The sequence below is a fragment of the Diabrotica virgifera genome, chromosome 2 (assembly GCF_917563875.1).
Source record: "Diabrotica virgifera virgifera chromosome 2, PGI_DIABVI_V3a".
Lineage (NCBI taxonomy): Eukaryota > Metazoa > Arthropoda > Insecta > Coleoptera > Chrysomelidae > Diabrotica > Diabrotica virgifera.
In genome coordinates, this window is record NC_065444.1 from 259,126,073 (window position 1) to 259,142,866 (window position 16,794).

Genomic DNA, 16,794 nt, shown 5'->3' on the forward strand with positions numbered 1-16,794 from the left:
ATAACAATAAAACACTAAAAACTTTTGTTTCCTATACTTCCACAAAATTTATTACAACTATGTGACTACAGCTGTTTCGGCAGAGTGCCTTTCTCAAGTGATTTAGATTACTATTTTACTATTGGTTCGCCTTTTTAAAAGTCTTTAACTGAAGAGGTTGAGGACTGGGGAGCTGTTTGTCTCGAGTTGTCTCGAGTTAATTCGAATGCATCAATATTTTCTGCAGAAACCATAGCTAGCTAACACAAAAGCATGCCAATACGCCGAAAATAAAAATCTCAAACAAATAAATATATTATCCGACTCATTATCAGTTTTACAAAGTTTCTCTAGTCAAATAGACGAAAATTCTGTTATCGTAAATCCCTACATCAAAGAATTAAAAATACTATTATCTAAACTAACAACTATGCAGTGTAATATAGTATTCACGTGGATAAAAGCTCATATTGTCTTGAAAATAATGAAAAAGTAGATCAGTTGGCAAAAGACAGTATTTTAAGTGGCGAGGAAACATCGAATGATATTGGACTTCAAGAATGTATAACCATAAATAAAGCCAGACTACATGATAACTGAAAACTTCAATGGAATCAATACTGTATAAATTGTCCGACAAGGTATACTCTTTTACATCCGAAAATCTCGACAGATTATTGGCATAAAAATTTAGATTTTTCAAGACACGATATTGTTACTATCTCTCGACTAAAATTTGGCCATGCCTCTTAACCCGCACATCTAAATAAAATCAATGTAATACAGTCGGATTTGTGCGAAAATTGCAATACAGTAGGTGATTTGGATCATATATTTTTTGCATGTGACAAATATGTGATAAAAAGAAATGTATTGAATATGCAGCTATTGCAAGAAAACGTATTATTACTTTTATTTCAGACCCGGTACCTTCCTTTCAATATGAAGGAAGAAATCCATAATCATATCTTTGCTCTAAAGGTATTAGAGGTAAAAACTTACGTAGAAGAGCTAGCCTATAGTATTAAATGCCAGTGAAAGAAAAGGACTTTAAAAGCTCTACAGTGACGAGCGCGCTAATAACTGGCAAAATAGCGCAAAAGATGGAAAACATAATGCATTACGAAACAAAAAGAAATGAAACTGGAGGTGGAAATGATCGCTATAAACGTATAAATTAACATTACATAGTTTCCTACCTTTAGACGTCTGTGACGGGACAATTTTATACAATTCTACTGTCACAGTGACAGTTGTCATACTCCTCTGATACGTCTAAAGGTGGGAAACTATATAATGTAATGTTAATTTATACGTTTATAACGATCATTTCCATCTTTACTAGTTTCATCTCTTTTTTTTTCGCAATACACTATGTTTTCCATCTTTTGCGCTATTTTGCCGGTTATTAGTGTTCTTATCACTGTAGAATGGGATATGGATACAAATATAAAATATAAAATTAGAAATAATGTATGGGGAATTCAATATCTTAGGGATCAGAAAATTAGGTCTGGATCCCCCGTATGAAAAAAAAGTTGATTAATAGCAAGCTGAAAATTTGTTAATAGCTTAAGGGTGTCTAGTCGGACAAACTTTGATATATGGGAACACTGGAACAGGGGAAGTTTTAAATGTGGAACAGGTTAAAAATTTGGAACGGTCAGACCACGAAAACGGCACAAGTATTTTGTCCGACAGAACAGACTTAAACTCTCCGAACAGATATTAAACTCTCATGCAAAAATCAGACTGCCATTTGTCACCAAATGGGCGCTTTAATAAGTGGAACATGTGGAATATGTCAAATGACAGGAATTATGACAGGTGATAAATAGCAGTCTGATTTTTGCATGAGAGTTTAATCTCTGTTCGGAGAGTTTAAGTCTGTTCGGAGAGTTTAAGTCTGTTCTGTCGGACAAAATAAATGTGCCGTTTTCGTGGTCTGACCGTTCCAAATTTTTAACCTGTTCCACAATTAAAACTGCCCCTGTTCCAGTGTTCCCATATATCAAAGTTTATCCGACTAGACACCCTTAAGCTATTAACAAATTTTCAGCTTGCTATTAATCAACTTTTTTTTCATACGCGGGATCCAGACCTAAATCATAAAGAATAAGATGGCTGGGAAATATCCAAAGGATGCCAAAGATTAGACTATCGAAAATTATACTAACTGGAAGAAAGAAGAAGAAAATTAGGACGAAAATAAAATGGAAAAGGGATGTTAAAATAGACAAAGAATATCTTAAAGTTCATAAGTGGAAAAATAAAACAGCAAACAGAAAAGGAAAAAAAATAAACCAAGCCAGGCCTTCTAGGTCCAAAGAGCAACTTTTATATAATTAATAGGTCAGAAAGGTCAAAACGAAAAATATTTCTTTTGGTAATGCAGGAGTTCCAAAAAATATGATCGTTTTTAAATACGTGTTGTATTAGTCAAGGGCGGATCTGTTTTGAGATGGACGTTGAGAGGTGACTCTAATTTTTTTGCAGAAATTGCTTAGAACCCATATAATAATAATTGAGTTATCCTCCCACTCAAAAAGATCCAGAACGTTGTTTAAATAATCAAAATGTCAAAAAATGAAGGAAAAATTCGATTTTTTTCTTCGTTTTTTGATTATAACTTTAAAATTATTCACTTTCGAGAAAAGTTACACTAAAATAAAAGTTTCGTAATTAAAGTTCCTACAATATAAGATTGGTTTAAAATATTTAAATGTTACCCTTGTGGCAAATAAGCAATAATTGCGAAAAAAAAAACATAAAAAATAAGTATTTGCATTTTACGTTTTTCAACCATTTCTGCTACAATTCAGACCTTCAAATTTCACCAAAAAAAAAACTTTATGATATGATAAAACAAAACTGTAAATTTAGTTAAGAGCGGTTCAATAGATTTTGCAAAATAAATTTTGCAATCCAGCTTTCGCAAAAAAAATTCATTTTTTCAAAATATTACAGGACTGAAAATAAAGCAGATAGCAAGTTAAAATTTTCTTTACAACTAGAAGAGTACTGTACCTTTCATTTGCAATTTGCAAAATTAAAATCGGTTAACTACCACGGCGTCAGGAATTTTTTTAAATAAACATTAATTTTTGGAGCTACGCGCAGGACAGAGGTGTTCGATTCACACAAGTTGATTTTCACCAAAATTTCTTCCAATCTTTATCTAATATGTTATTTTCTTACTCTATATTTTGCTGTATGTTCATATTTTAATTCCACAAAAATCAAACTAATTTGATTATTGTTTGTGAAAAATTCTTTCAACAATTGCATATGTTTAAAAATAATACATTTTTATTTTCTAAGTTAAAATTTATGAACAAAGAAAGTTTTTGCTAGAAAGTGTTATTTCAAACGACAGAGTATGTGTTTTTATTTTGCAACGAACAATTCTTTTTATTTATTTCGAAATGTACTAAAAATTAAAATTTATCAATCATTATCAAAGGTCATTGGAATGCACAATCAGAGCGAACGTATCCGCTGTCCTGCGCGTAGCATCAAAAATTAATGTTTATTTAAAAAAATCCTGACGCCGTGGTAGTTAACCTTTTAATTTTTCAAATTGCAAATGAAAGAGACAGTATTCTTTTATATGTAAAAAAAATCAATTTGCTGTCTGCTTTATTTTCAGTGCTGCAACATTTTGAAAAAATGAATATTTTTTGCGAAAGCTGGAATTCAAAATTTATTTTGCAAAATCTATTAAACCGATCTTAATGAAATTTACAGTATTGTTTTATCATGACATAAAGTTTTTCTGGGTGAAATATGAAGGTCCTAAGTGTAGCATAAATGGTTGAAAAACGTAAAAGGCAAATACTTCTTTTTATAGTTTTTTTCGAACTTATTGCTATTTTGCAACAAGGGTGACAATTTTTAAAATTTTCAGTTAATCCTATATTGTAGGAAATGTAAGTACGCAATTTTAATGTCGGTTCAACCTTTCTCAAAAATGAATACTTTTAAAGTTATAATCAAAAACCAAGAAAAAAATCGAATTTTTCCTTAATTTTTTGACATTTTGATTATTTAAACAATGATCCGGACCTTTTTGAGTAGAGGATAACTAAAATATTATTACATAAGTTATTTTCAAGCAATTTCTGCAAAAAAATATGAGTCTCCTCTCAACATCCAAATGTACTAATATTTTTACAGATGCGCCATGGTCTATATACACTCTTGTTATTTTAAGACTAAAGAAATTCAAACCTAATTTAGGATAACTCTTAATAATTAACCTATTGTAATACTTACACTTTTTTTATGAAGTCTTCCACAATTTGTCTCGTTGGTATTGTTAAAAATTGCTAATTTAAAGCATTAAAGCACTCAGTTGCACACCACACCACTGTACCTTCGAAATAAAGCACTTGACTCTACTTATTTATTTCATTGATAGATTACTTGCCTGAGCACGTCAATTGGTAAGATTCAATTACGGTCGGTATGTGCGAGTGTGTGGATTACCATTCATGAATTAGTAAAAAAGGACAATGCCTAGAAATGCGGGATGGTTAATTGGACAGGAAACGAAGTAAATGAGGAAGTTGCATTTAAAATATTAAATCTGACACCCTACGCTTACACGAGCGAGGTACTTTTCAATTGCACTGAGTTAGATTACGGTGTCTCAGACAAGCAGAGACGTAGAAACTACAAACAGGGGCGTTACTCATACCAAATTTACGAAGCGTGTCGTATTTACCATAATATATAAAACAAATAAAAGAAAAAATAATGTATGTGTACTTTGTACGCACGTAAGAAGTTAAGTCTACTTTACACTACATGATTTATCATGTGATTTGTCATGTGATTTGTCATATGATTTCGTCATGGAGTGAAATTTACATGTTTACACTATGTGATTTGTCATATGATTTTGCATTGTTAATACGGCTCGTTTTGTCATAAGCATTGTCATGCGGCGCGTCATGGGAAAATCATATGACAAATCACATGATAAATCATGTAGTGTAAAGTCGACTTTATACTTCTATTATATGATTATATGATTATAAACGAAATTAATATACTTTTGATTTATATTTTATTTAAATATTAAATTAATTTATACTTACTACTTCTCAAACAATTTTATTAAAACAGTGCCAAAAAACACATTAAAAATGCCACAAATGATTTCTGAACATTAATTGTCGGAAAATTTTTTAACTAAATACGTATTTTCTGAAAATAAAATTATATAATAAATATACTTACAATCATAAAATGTATAAAAAAAAATAAAAAAAATAAAAGTTTCTACTGGGATTCGAACCAACTCACCACGCGGCTGGTATTTGCGTTGTATCGGGATTCACCCGCATTAAAACTTCGCCACAGAGACAGCTTGTCATTATGTGCGAAGATCGTCTAACTAAACAGATTAACCTTTTGACATTTTTAACTTATGTAAATCAAATTATTTTGATTTTGAATTGAAATGATTTAGAATTGAAAAATACAACAAAACATAGAGTAAGAAGACAATATATTAGGTGAATATTGATAGAAATTTTGATGGTAATCAAATTATGTAAATAAAAGTATTACATACTACTTATGTATTTTGGTAGGTTCAAGGTAGGTATCGGAGCCCGTATAACGACTAATAAATTTCGCAATCACTTGCGTCGTGCAAAGTGGCTATGTTCAAATATCATAACAAAATTTGATCAACTATTTATAAAACACTTACCAGTGAAAGATTCTTTAGCTTTGAATAAGCGAGATCTGCGGCACTCATACTAGGCACAGTTTGATGAGCTTTCACATTGGCATGCAACAATCATCTCTTCTATGTAAATAAGTCCAAAAATATAATATGAAAACTATTTAAAAAGGCAGTATAACCATTAACTAACTTTTTGTTTGTTGTTTCTCTTCCTACAAATTTTAAAACGCAACAAGCAAACATTATAACCAAACCATGCACAGTCCCACAGCTGTGCCACAGCTGCCATATTGGATAATTTTTGTCATGTCATTTGAACATCCAATCAGAACAAAGTTATAATGCGCATGCGCCCGGTCGCTTGGTTTTCCCATATAAAATTTCACCGTCATTACGCCCGTAAAGAAGTAGGGGAAGGTGGGGGAATACCGCGCGCGGGGGAATACCGCGCACCATGTTTCTCGCTCTCTGAGAATTATTATAAAATTTCGGCTAGTGCTGATCTCTAGCGGTCGACCAACCAAATAATGTCGATTATTGCAGATTCTGTAAAGTTCACACCCGTGGCGCTAATATGCATTTATCTGTTTGCAACGTGGCCATTATAATATTTTGCTACGACAAAATAAGCAAGGTAAGCCAAAATGTTTAACTTATTTAGTTGTTTTTGAGTTTGTGTAAATCTATGGTGTTTTAGCCTTTGTTTAACCATAATTTATCTTACATTAATTGCCCCACTTTTTTTATATTTATTATTGTTTCTAAAATATACGTGAGGGGTAATACCGCGCGGTTTTTACCCGTGTTGAGTTATGTGGTAAAATATTTGTAATAATTTTTTTTTTATTTTTTTACTTTACATAGATTTTGTTGATTAATGGCTTTTATTTGTGCCTTTTTTAGCTTATTTTATTAATCTATATTTTCTATATTACCAATAATACCTACTTTGTCAAGTTTTTTGCGCAGTTTTAATTAAAGGTTTAAGTTTTTTGTTTGTTTGAAAAATTTGTTTAAACAGTTTGCAAATACTTGTTGCTTTTTTAATACGAATTTACATAAATATCATAGAATCTATCATAAATTCTTAACGCACGATATTACCCCACTCTGTGCACGAAATTACCCCACGGAGTGGGGAATATCGCGCAAATGCACTAGTGTAGAAAAAATATTATTATTAAACTGTTTGAATATAACGAAATTTAGCATAGCCAATTTTTGGCAAATGCAAATTTTATTTTCAAAATCAGTTTTAGTTGCTTGTAATCACCTTTTCCGCTTAAGGGCGCGGTATTCCCCCACCTTCCCCTATAACTTCAAAAATACATATATCTACCAGAGTACCTACTACAGCCTGACTCATCCCGCATTACGACCTCCATCTTTATCGGTCGTTCCACTCCTCCTCATTTATTGCTCTATCTCTCATTATTCCTCGGATTCCTTCTCTCCATTCTAATGCTGGTCTTCCTCTCCTTCTATTCCACGGAACACAGTTTAACGCCTGCTTTGACCATCATTAATCTTTCATTCGCATTACATGCCCTTACCAGGCACGGCCCTAGGGATTTTGCCGCCCTGGGCGAGATCGGCGGTCGCCCCCCTTGGTATACTCCTCAAAAACTCAAAAACTCAAAAATTTCACCATGGATCTTAATTTGCTGAAATCTATCACTTAATGCATTAACGGTTGTGTCTATAATTTTTAAATAGAAGTCAACTTTATATCGTGTCTCTGGATCTATGTCCATACTTTCATCTTCAGCCTCGTGGCCAAATTGTCTTTTCACTTTCTAGTAATAGCCTAATAGTAATAGACTTTTTTTGGCTATTACTGTGCCTCCTTTTCGGGTTCTCAATTTCTAACTTTGATGAGCTCTTTTGCGTCTGTCAAATAGCCCTGGAATTTTAAATCACTTCTGAGAGACTTAAAATGCATTTCCGATTTTTCTAATAAACTAATAGCTTGATACGCTCTCATATCAATACTCTGCATACCCGACTACGTTGATGTGAAGTAAAATGTCATGCCATATTACCACAGAGCAAAGAAAAGTAAAATCACGGATATGATTTGCCAAACTGCTTGCCTCATGAGCAACCATTTTATCATTGATTTTATTCACAGTGATTTCTACAAGAGCATCGTAAATTTCTTTAATTTGGTATCTAATGGGAGTAATTGCATCAATTATTCTACTTTCCCATCTAGTTTCGGAAAAGGTTTCAATATTAGGCTAGAAATATGATTTTTCAGCATAGTCCAACGATGAATAGATGCTGAGAAAAAGTTGTAAATTTTTGTCACTAAGGAAAAGAAAGAAACTTCAAACCGTGAGGCTTTAGCAGCATCGTTCACGACTAAATGGCTAGAACATGTGACAAAAAATGCTCTAGGATTCATTTTCAAAATTCTGCTTTGAACTCCCAAGTTCTCTTTCATGTTTGCCCCATTATCATACCCTTGTCCTCTCATATCTTCCAAAGGTATTCCCAGTTCATTCTGGGAATCTGTAACTCCCAAGCCAGTCAATTTTAGCACTTCAATTTTAACACTTTGTGAACAAGAACCTAAATCGACCAAATGTACAACAATAGTCATCTGTTCCACCCCAGCAATATCAGATATACAATATAAAATTATGCTATAATACTTTGCTAATTTCAAAAAGTTTAAAATTTTATTTTTGATTTGGTCATGGAGGAGCTGAATAATTTCGTTTTGAATACATCTTCCCAAGTAGTGATGCTGCTTTTGACTCCCATTAGTTATTCTCCTAATGTGCTCTTGTAAAACAGAATCAAAATTTTTAAAGACCTCAAAAAGCTTAAAAAAAATTACCATTGTTTTGATGAAAATGTTTATCAGAATCAGAACTGTATTATTGATATATATAATGTATTAATAATGGGAATTATTTACAGGCCGCCAGGCTCAAGTCATAGAGAATTCTTGGATTATTTCGAGGATCTTTTACCACAGTTTTACGCTGAGTCGGGTAAAATTGTGTTCTTGGGTGATTTTAATATAGACCAATTAGACGTTAACTTTTCTTACACTTCCCAACTTAATAATATATTTGAGTCTTTTGACATAAAACAGTTAGTTAATGAACCAACTCGTGTGACTGACAGAACATCTACTTTAATTGATTTAATATGTTCAAGTTTTGATGGTGTTTTTGATGTGGAGAACTTAGATATCAATATCTCCGACCACTTTCTCACATGCTGTAAAATTAAGTTTGATAAGCCTCCGCCAAATAATGTTTCATTTACATACAGAGCATTAAGTCGCATTAATTTAGAAGAGTTTCATCGGGATCTTGAGGGTGCATCCTTGCACAACCTATATTTAATTAATGATATTGATGAAAAAGTGACATTTCTTACAAATACATTACTCGGTATTTTTGATAAGCATGCCCCCTTAAGAACTTGTACAAATAAGCAAAAACCATATTGCCCCTGGATTACAGACAATATACGACTTATGCAAAAAATTCGAAACCAAGCTCTAAATAGATATCGTCGCAGTAGGAATCCGGAACACTGGAATTACTACAAACAGATTAGGAACTTAACTACTTCTACTATTAGACGTGAAAAAAAGATTTATTTAAACAATAAACTTCAAAACTGCAACGTAAAAGAAAAGTGGAATGAGCTTAGGAAGATTAATGTACTTAACAGAAAACAAAATCATATTCCAGATAATCTTAAAGACGTTAATAAACTTAATCAACATTTTACAGCGGCTTGTTCAATTAATCAACAACCCAGTAATGAACTTCTAAGTTTTTACAGAAATCATTCTATGCCAGTTCAAGAGCCATTTCGTTTTAATACAGTGTCTATGGAGGACGTTGCCGATATTATCTTGAGTGTAAAATCAAAAGCCTTTGGACAGGATGATCTTAATATAACTCTAATTCAACTTTGTTGCCCCTTTATCGTACCTTTTATTACGCATATTGTTAATAGCTGTATCATTGAGTTTTACTTTCCCGCATCTTGGAAAAGAGCAAAAATTATTCCTTTACCTAAAATAAAGAATCCAACTGAATTTAATCACCTGCGATGTATATCTATCCTACCCACGTTCTCGAAAATAATCGAAAAAATTATGGAAAAGCAAATGAGCAATTTTTTGGAAAAAAATAATATTATTCCTGCTAAGCAATCAGGATTTAGGACAGGTTATAGTTGTGAGACAGCGATTTCCGATATAATTGACAATATAGTATCCGCAGATGATAGAAAGTATGCAACAGTTTTAATTCTCTTGGACTATTCGAAAGCCTTTGATATGATCAATCATGAAATTTTAATATCAATTTTAAAACATATAGGCTTCGATGAAGCTTCATTGAATTTAGTAACATCGTATTTAACTCTTCGTACTCAAACTGTGGTAATTGACGAAAAGCGATCAAATATATGTAATATTCTGTCAGGGGTTCCTCAGGGAAGTATCTTAGGACCTTTGTTATTTAAAATTTATACTTTTAATATTATAAAGTCCTTAAAACATTGTGACTATCATCAATACTGCGATGATACACAACTAAAATATTCCTTCGCTCCTCATGAGGCGCAGTTAGCCAATGCAAGAATTAATTCTGACCTTCAGGAAATTCTAACTAGCTCTAACAAACATCTACTTAAAATAAATCCCTCTAAATCGGTAGCCATGTTGTTCTGTTCTGAAAATCAACGTGAGCATCTGTCAACGAATATTGTACCTTGTATAGATAACAACACTATTATTTTTCAAGCATCTGCCAAAAATTTAGGACTTACTATGGACACTAAATTAAATTTTAACAATCACATTAATTTGTGTTTAAAAAAGGCTTACTCCATGTTAAAGGCTTTATACCCCCACAGGCATTTTCTTAATATTAAAACAAAGGCAATGCTTTGTGAATCGTTGATTCTTTCTCATTTTAATCACTATGATCATATATATGGACCATTTTTAAGTGTTGTTAATAAAAAAAGGGTACAAAAAGTACAAAATTCTTGTCTTAGATATATTTTTGGAATACGCAGACGTCAGAGGGTTTCTCACAAACTTCTTGATCTTGGCTGGTTAAACATGTTCAACAGGCGAACTTTGCACTCGCTAAACTTTACATACAAGATCATTAAAACAAAAACACCCAAGTATCTGTACAATAAATTAAACTTCAGTAATGAAATGCACCGAAGAAACTTGAGACCTACAACCTTACTTAGAATTCCCCAGCATAATAAGCAAACCTTTAAGAAAATATTTTCTTATATCGCTCCATCACCTATTAATAAATATAAAATTTTTAATTATAATTTATCTCCTATCACTTTCAAAAAGAAAATTAAAGCTCTACTATTAAATTATCAGTAAAAAATGTGTAAACAGCTCTTTTCTTTCTTATTCTCGTTTATTTTTCTCTTTCTCATCTTTTCTTTTCTTGTACTTTTCCTTTCCTTTTTTTTTCTTCTTCTTCCTTCTATGTGAATTTAGAATTAGATTTTTTTCTTTTTGTTTAGGTTAGGTTATTAGGTTAATTATTATTATAAAGTAACAATTTTTTTTATTTAGATAGTTGGCGTTCAACAGCCCTGTATTTTCTGGTAAAGTACAGATGCTGATATCAAAACGCATTGTTCCTACCACATTTCAAATCTATGTTTTTTTTTTTGTAAATTTATATATATTTTTTGGAACAATAAACGTCTTATTATTATTATTATTATATAAGTCGTTCTTTACATTTTTGCAATGACCAGTTTGTGAATTTAGAACTTTTTGTGTTTCTTCATCTATGATTTTGCCCGATTCTAGTCTAATTGCTAGTTCTACCCACTGTCGCTGTGACTGTAGATGAGCTGGAGACTTAGCGTGGCTGGACAAAGCTTCAGCCATATGTTTCTAATTATTATATCCATTTTCAGTAAAGTTAATTTAAAGTGAATTTCAGTGAATCTAGTTTAGTTCTGATGCTACTATTCTTATGCGATGAAGAAGAAGGCGGTGTTGTCGATTTTCCGTCGAATGAACCTTGCAATTATTATTGTTTCACTTACTTAATTCTCGTTTTTACAGTTGCATTTTTGCCGCTCTTGTTCATAATATTGATTTTTTATAATATTAAAAACATAAGTTATTATTTTTTCAATTTCAAAAATTGGCTGTCCTCTAAAACTTGCGGCCCCTGAATTTGCCGCCCTGGGCGGCCGTCCAGTTCGCCCACCCCTGGGGCCGGGCCTGGCCCTTACCGGATAAGCTGTTTGGATTCTATTATATCTACGGTATTGTAAATCCTTCCTTTTCCTCTTATTTCTTCATTTGGAATATGATCAACTCTGGATATCCGACATGCTGTTCTTAGATCATGCACTTCTACTACAACTCTGGTTCCAAAACCGACGTGTAGATCCAATGAATTTAGTGTTTGTACCTCATTTCAGCCCTGTTGTATTTTCTGCTGGATGTCCCATTTCCATGTTGTTTCCTTCGCTATTACTGTCCATATATTTCTAATCGAGAGTCTCTTTCTGTGTTCTTTATTCTAAGATATTCCGTTTTGTTTAGGTTGATTCGTTGATCAAGAGTCCTCAATGTTCGTATTTTTCTTCGGTTAAATTTCGAATCATCATTACGAGCTTCCTCATCATTTTCCATAATTACTTGATCGTATGCGAAGAAAATATTTGTTATGCATTTGTTTATAAGTCCTATTTGTATTTCTATGCATTTTCTGCTCCAGTTGTTTAATGCTTCCTGAATATAGATTTTGAATAGAGTTGGGGACAAAGAACATCCTTGTCTTAAGCCTTTGTGAAAGGAAATGCGTCTGAAATGTTATTCTCTACTTTAACGTCACTTTTTGAATTTATGTACGTGTTTGCACTGATGTATGCATTACTTAGGCTTGCCTTCGTCAATTTATCAAACAATATTTTTAGGGATAATGTATCATAGACCTCCTCTAAGTCAAAGAAACACTAAATGAGTCGGTAAATGTCTGGCTGTTCTCTTCTCTATAAATTTGTTAAAATACAATTAATAGGTATATATTTGATCAACACAAGATCTGCCAGCACGGAATCCACGCTGATATTAAGCTTATATCTCTGTAACTTTTACATCTATTTTTGTCTCCTTTTTGCAGATAGTTTATTTACTAAAAAACACAAAAATTAAGTTATTAGATCATATCTTAATAAATAATGATTACTAAGTAGAAAATATGAGTTTTTATTTGATTTTCATTTACTAAATTACTTAACTTACCGTAGAAACACCTGATAGGTGAAGTTTATAGTAGAAGCATGTAGAAGCTAGAAAATGAGGCTTTGAATTGTAGGTAAAATTGACGAAAAGCTAAGTAGAAAAGCTCAGGTGAAATGCAGAATAATCACCATTGGCTCCTCTACTTATATATTCGATCAACTTGAAGCCATGTTTAAAAAGCACTTGATAATAATAAAAAAATTGAAAATGCTGACATATAAATTTTCTTCTTTGTTTTTTACTTTATCTACTATTATCTAATAATACTATATATCTACTACCTACTAATAGAGGCAGCAGAAGAAACAATATGACAAAGGCAAAAGAATAAATCAAACGAGTGGTTTAATGAAGAATGCAATGCCAAAAACATAGAGAAGAAACACAAGGATGGATGACATGGATAAAAATTGAAATAGATGAAAAACTTAATAAATACACAAGGAACAAAAATAAATCAGAATGGATTTAAAAAGCAAATGGAAGCAATAAAAACAAATAACAAATACAACAAAAACTATACGGATATGTTAAAATATAACAGGGGTGGCCAAGCTACTTGATAGTCCAAGCCATTTTTCAAAATTTTAATTTTTTCGCGAGCCGCAATTAAAGAATTTATCTAAAAAGTGTATAAAAGGTATTAAATTTTTCTCTAACCGTTTGGATTTCACGAATTTTAAAGTGAAATAAAGTAAATGGTTCACATCGTTGTTTCAAATATGCAAATAATTCTACAAGCAACCTTTACTAATTCAGGATACTTCGATTCATCATCATCCTTCTATCTTTTTCTGGATGGCCTATTGATCTTCTATCGCCTCTCAAAAAACACCGTCTTTAACACTCTGTCTTCTTCTGATCTACCACATGACCTGCCCATCTTATCTTAGCTTTTGTATGTCTGACGATGTTTTCAGTATCACTCTCCTGTCTATTCATTTCTTTGAGTACCAAATATCATTCTGAGGACTTTGCTTGCAAATACCAGCAGCTTATTTATTTCCCAGTGGCTTATCTATTTAATTTGTGACAACATAGCCGATCTTCAACAACTTGTCACTATAATCGGAGAATACAGTAAGAGAATGGGATTAGAGATTAATACCAAAAAGACCAAATTCATGATCATCTCCAGAAACTCCACCATAACACTGAATACCAAGTCCATTGAAAAAGTGAGCAAATTTAAATACCTGGGAACGTGGCTTCTTGAAGACTTGGCATCGGACAGGGAAGTAAAAGGTCGCATTGAGCAAGCTCGACAAGCTTTCGTAAAATTCAGGAGGGTACTGACCTGTTCAAAGTTCGATCTTCAACTGAGACTAAGGTTTACTAAGTGCTACGTATGGTCGGTGCTGCTATATGGCGTAGAGGGCTGGACACTCAAAACGAGGGATATAAACAGATTAGAAGCTTTCGAAATGTGGCTTTATCGCCATATCCTAAAGATACCATGGACAGCGAAAGTCACAAATGTAGATGTCCTTAAAAGAATCAATAAAGAATGCCAACTTTTCGAAACCAACAAGAAAAGGAAAACTGTGTATCAATGTCGCACCATGCGAAATGAAAAATACCAGTTCCTCCAGCTTATAATCGAGGGTAAAATTTAAGGCAAGAGCGGAATGGGACGCAAGAAAATGTCCTGGCTCCGAAACATAAGGCAATGGACAGGGATTAACGACAATCAATCTCTGATACATTTTCCAAGAAACAGAGAGTTAATGAAAAATGCGATCGCTAACATCCATTAGTGGATTTGCATCTGAAGAAGATTTATTTCCCACTGATGAAGAGTCCAAGTTTTACTTCCATATTTAACAATTGGGCGAATAATTAGCTGTATAGTCTTAATTTAGATTGTTTTTTAGCAGCTTAGATCTTAGTAATGATGATAGGGAGTATAATGCTCTATTCTACGCAGTTATCCTTGCTAAGACCTCTTTTTATAATGTGATTGTCATCTGTGATTACCGTTCCTAGATATTTAAACTCTTTTACTACTTCAAAGTTGAGGTCATTAATAGCTATGTTCTGCCTAACACTTGATCTTAGATTTTTGGTTACTAGCACGTATGTCGTGCTCTATTCATTTGTTCGAATGCCCAGACCACCTTTTTTTTCCTCGAGTTGTGAACATACCTCTCTCACGTCTCTTGTAGAATGGTCGACTGCACCTATATCATCAGCAAAGGCCAACAATAGTTTTGATCCTTGATTCGCAAATCCTCCTGTCAGCTCAGATGATATTTTACTTATTAGATATTCTAAGACCAAACTCAATAGCAACAGTGATAAGGGGTCTCCTTGGCCAAGTCCTGATGTTACACTTAGTCTTTTATATTTGTTGCCACATTTTGAAACAAAAATTAAAAGTAATTTAGGGACATTTATTGAGAGCCACAAATAATCCTTCAAAGAGCCACATGTGGCTCGCGAGCCACAGTTTGGCCACCCCTGAAATATAATGTAACAACAATAAAACAACAGTAATACCATGAAATACCTAGAGATATGGGATGAAAACGACGAAGAAGAAAACGCTCCCACATACAAGAAAATTATTGAAACAGTGAAAAGGAAATGGAATAAGTACAAGAACATATTCAAAAACTTATAGAAAATATATTATGGTACTCGGAAAATATGTCCATGCAGTGAAGAAAGGGTAATGTATTAATAATATCTAAAAAAGGAGACCCAAGGGATACTAGCAAATACAGATGAATCGTGCTATTGAACACCACATACAAAATATTGACAAGCATCTTTGAAACAGAATAATAAATACACCGAAAAATACACTAGGGAATACCAACAAGGCTCCAGAAAAGGAGACTTGACTATAGACGACATTCACCTAAAGCACTTCTTCTTCTTAAGGTGCCTATCCGCTCCGGATGTTGGCGATCAGCATGGCTATCCTAACTTTGCTTGCTGCTATTCTGAATAGTCCGGTTGTCGATGTATTAAACCACTTTCTCAGGTTTTGCAGCCAAGATATTCTTCTTCTCCCAGGTCCTCTCTTTCCAAATACCTTGCCTTGAAGAATGAGTTGCAACAAGCCATATCTCTGTTCATTCCTCATAACATGGCCAAGATATTCTAGTCTGCGCTTTTTGACTGTGTTAATAATCTCGCATTCCTTGCCTATTCTACGTAGAACCTCAACATTAGTCACACGATTTACCCACGAAATTCTCAAAATGCGCCTGTAACACCACATCTCGAATGCCTCGAGTTTTCTCAAAGAAGCCTCGGAAAGTGCCCAGGCCTCTACTCCGTATAATAACGTAGAAAATACATAGCATCTGATGATAGAGATTTTGGTAGCAAGAGGTAAATCGTGGGTTCTGAAAAGAGACTTCATCATTATGAACGCTGATCTCGCTTTTCCTATGCGCTGTTTTATTTCACTTGAGTGGTCCCACTGGCTGTTCATGTTGGTACCAAGGTATGTGTAGCTGTCGACCCTGTCAATTAGTTGTTGGTTAACCAAAAGCTGTGTATTTAACATAATATTTCGTATTGAGATCAAGTCCGTATTCTCTATTTATCTATCGCACTAATGTCGCGCATATCTGATATGCGCGACATTATTCTTTGCAAACCATCTAGACTATCTGCAAAAACTACAGCGTCGTCGGCATATCTAATGTTGTTCAGACGCACTCCATTGACTAATACGCCTTCCTGTAGCTCTCCCAGCGCTTGCTCGAAGATACATTCAGAGTATAAACAGCACCGGGTACAGGATGCATCCTTACCTCACTCCTCTATCCATGGAGACTGCCTCTGCCAACCGGTCATCCACTTTAATATTGGCAGT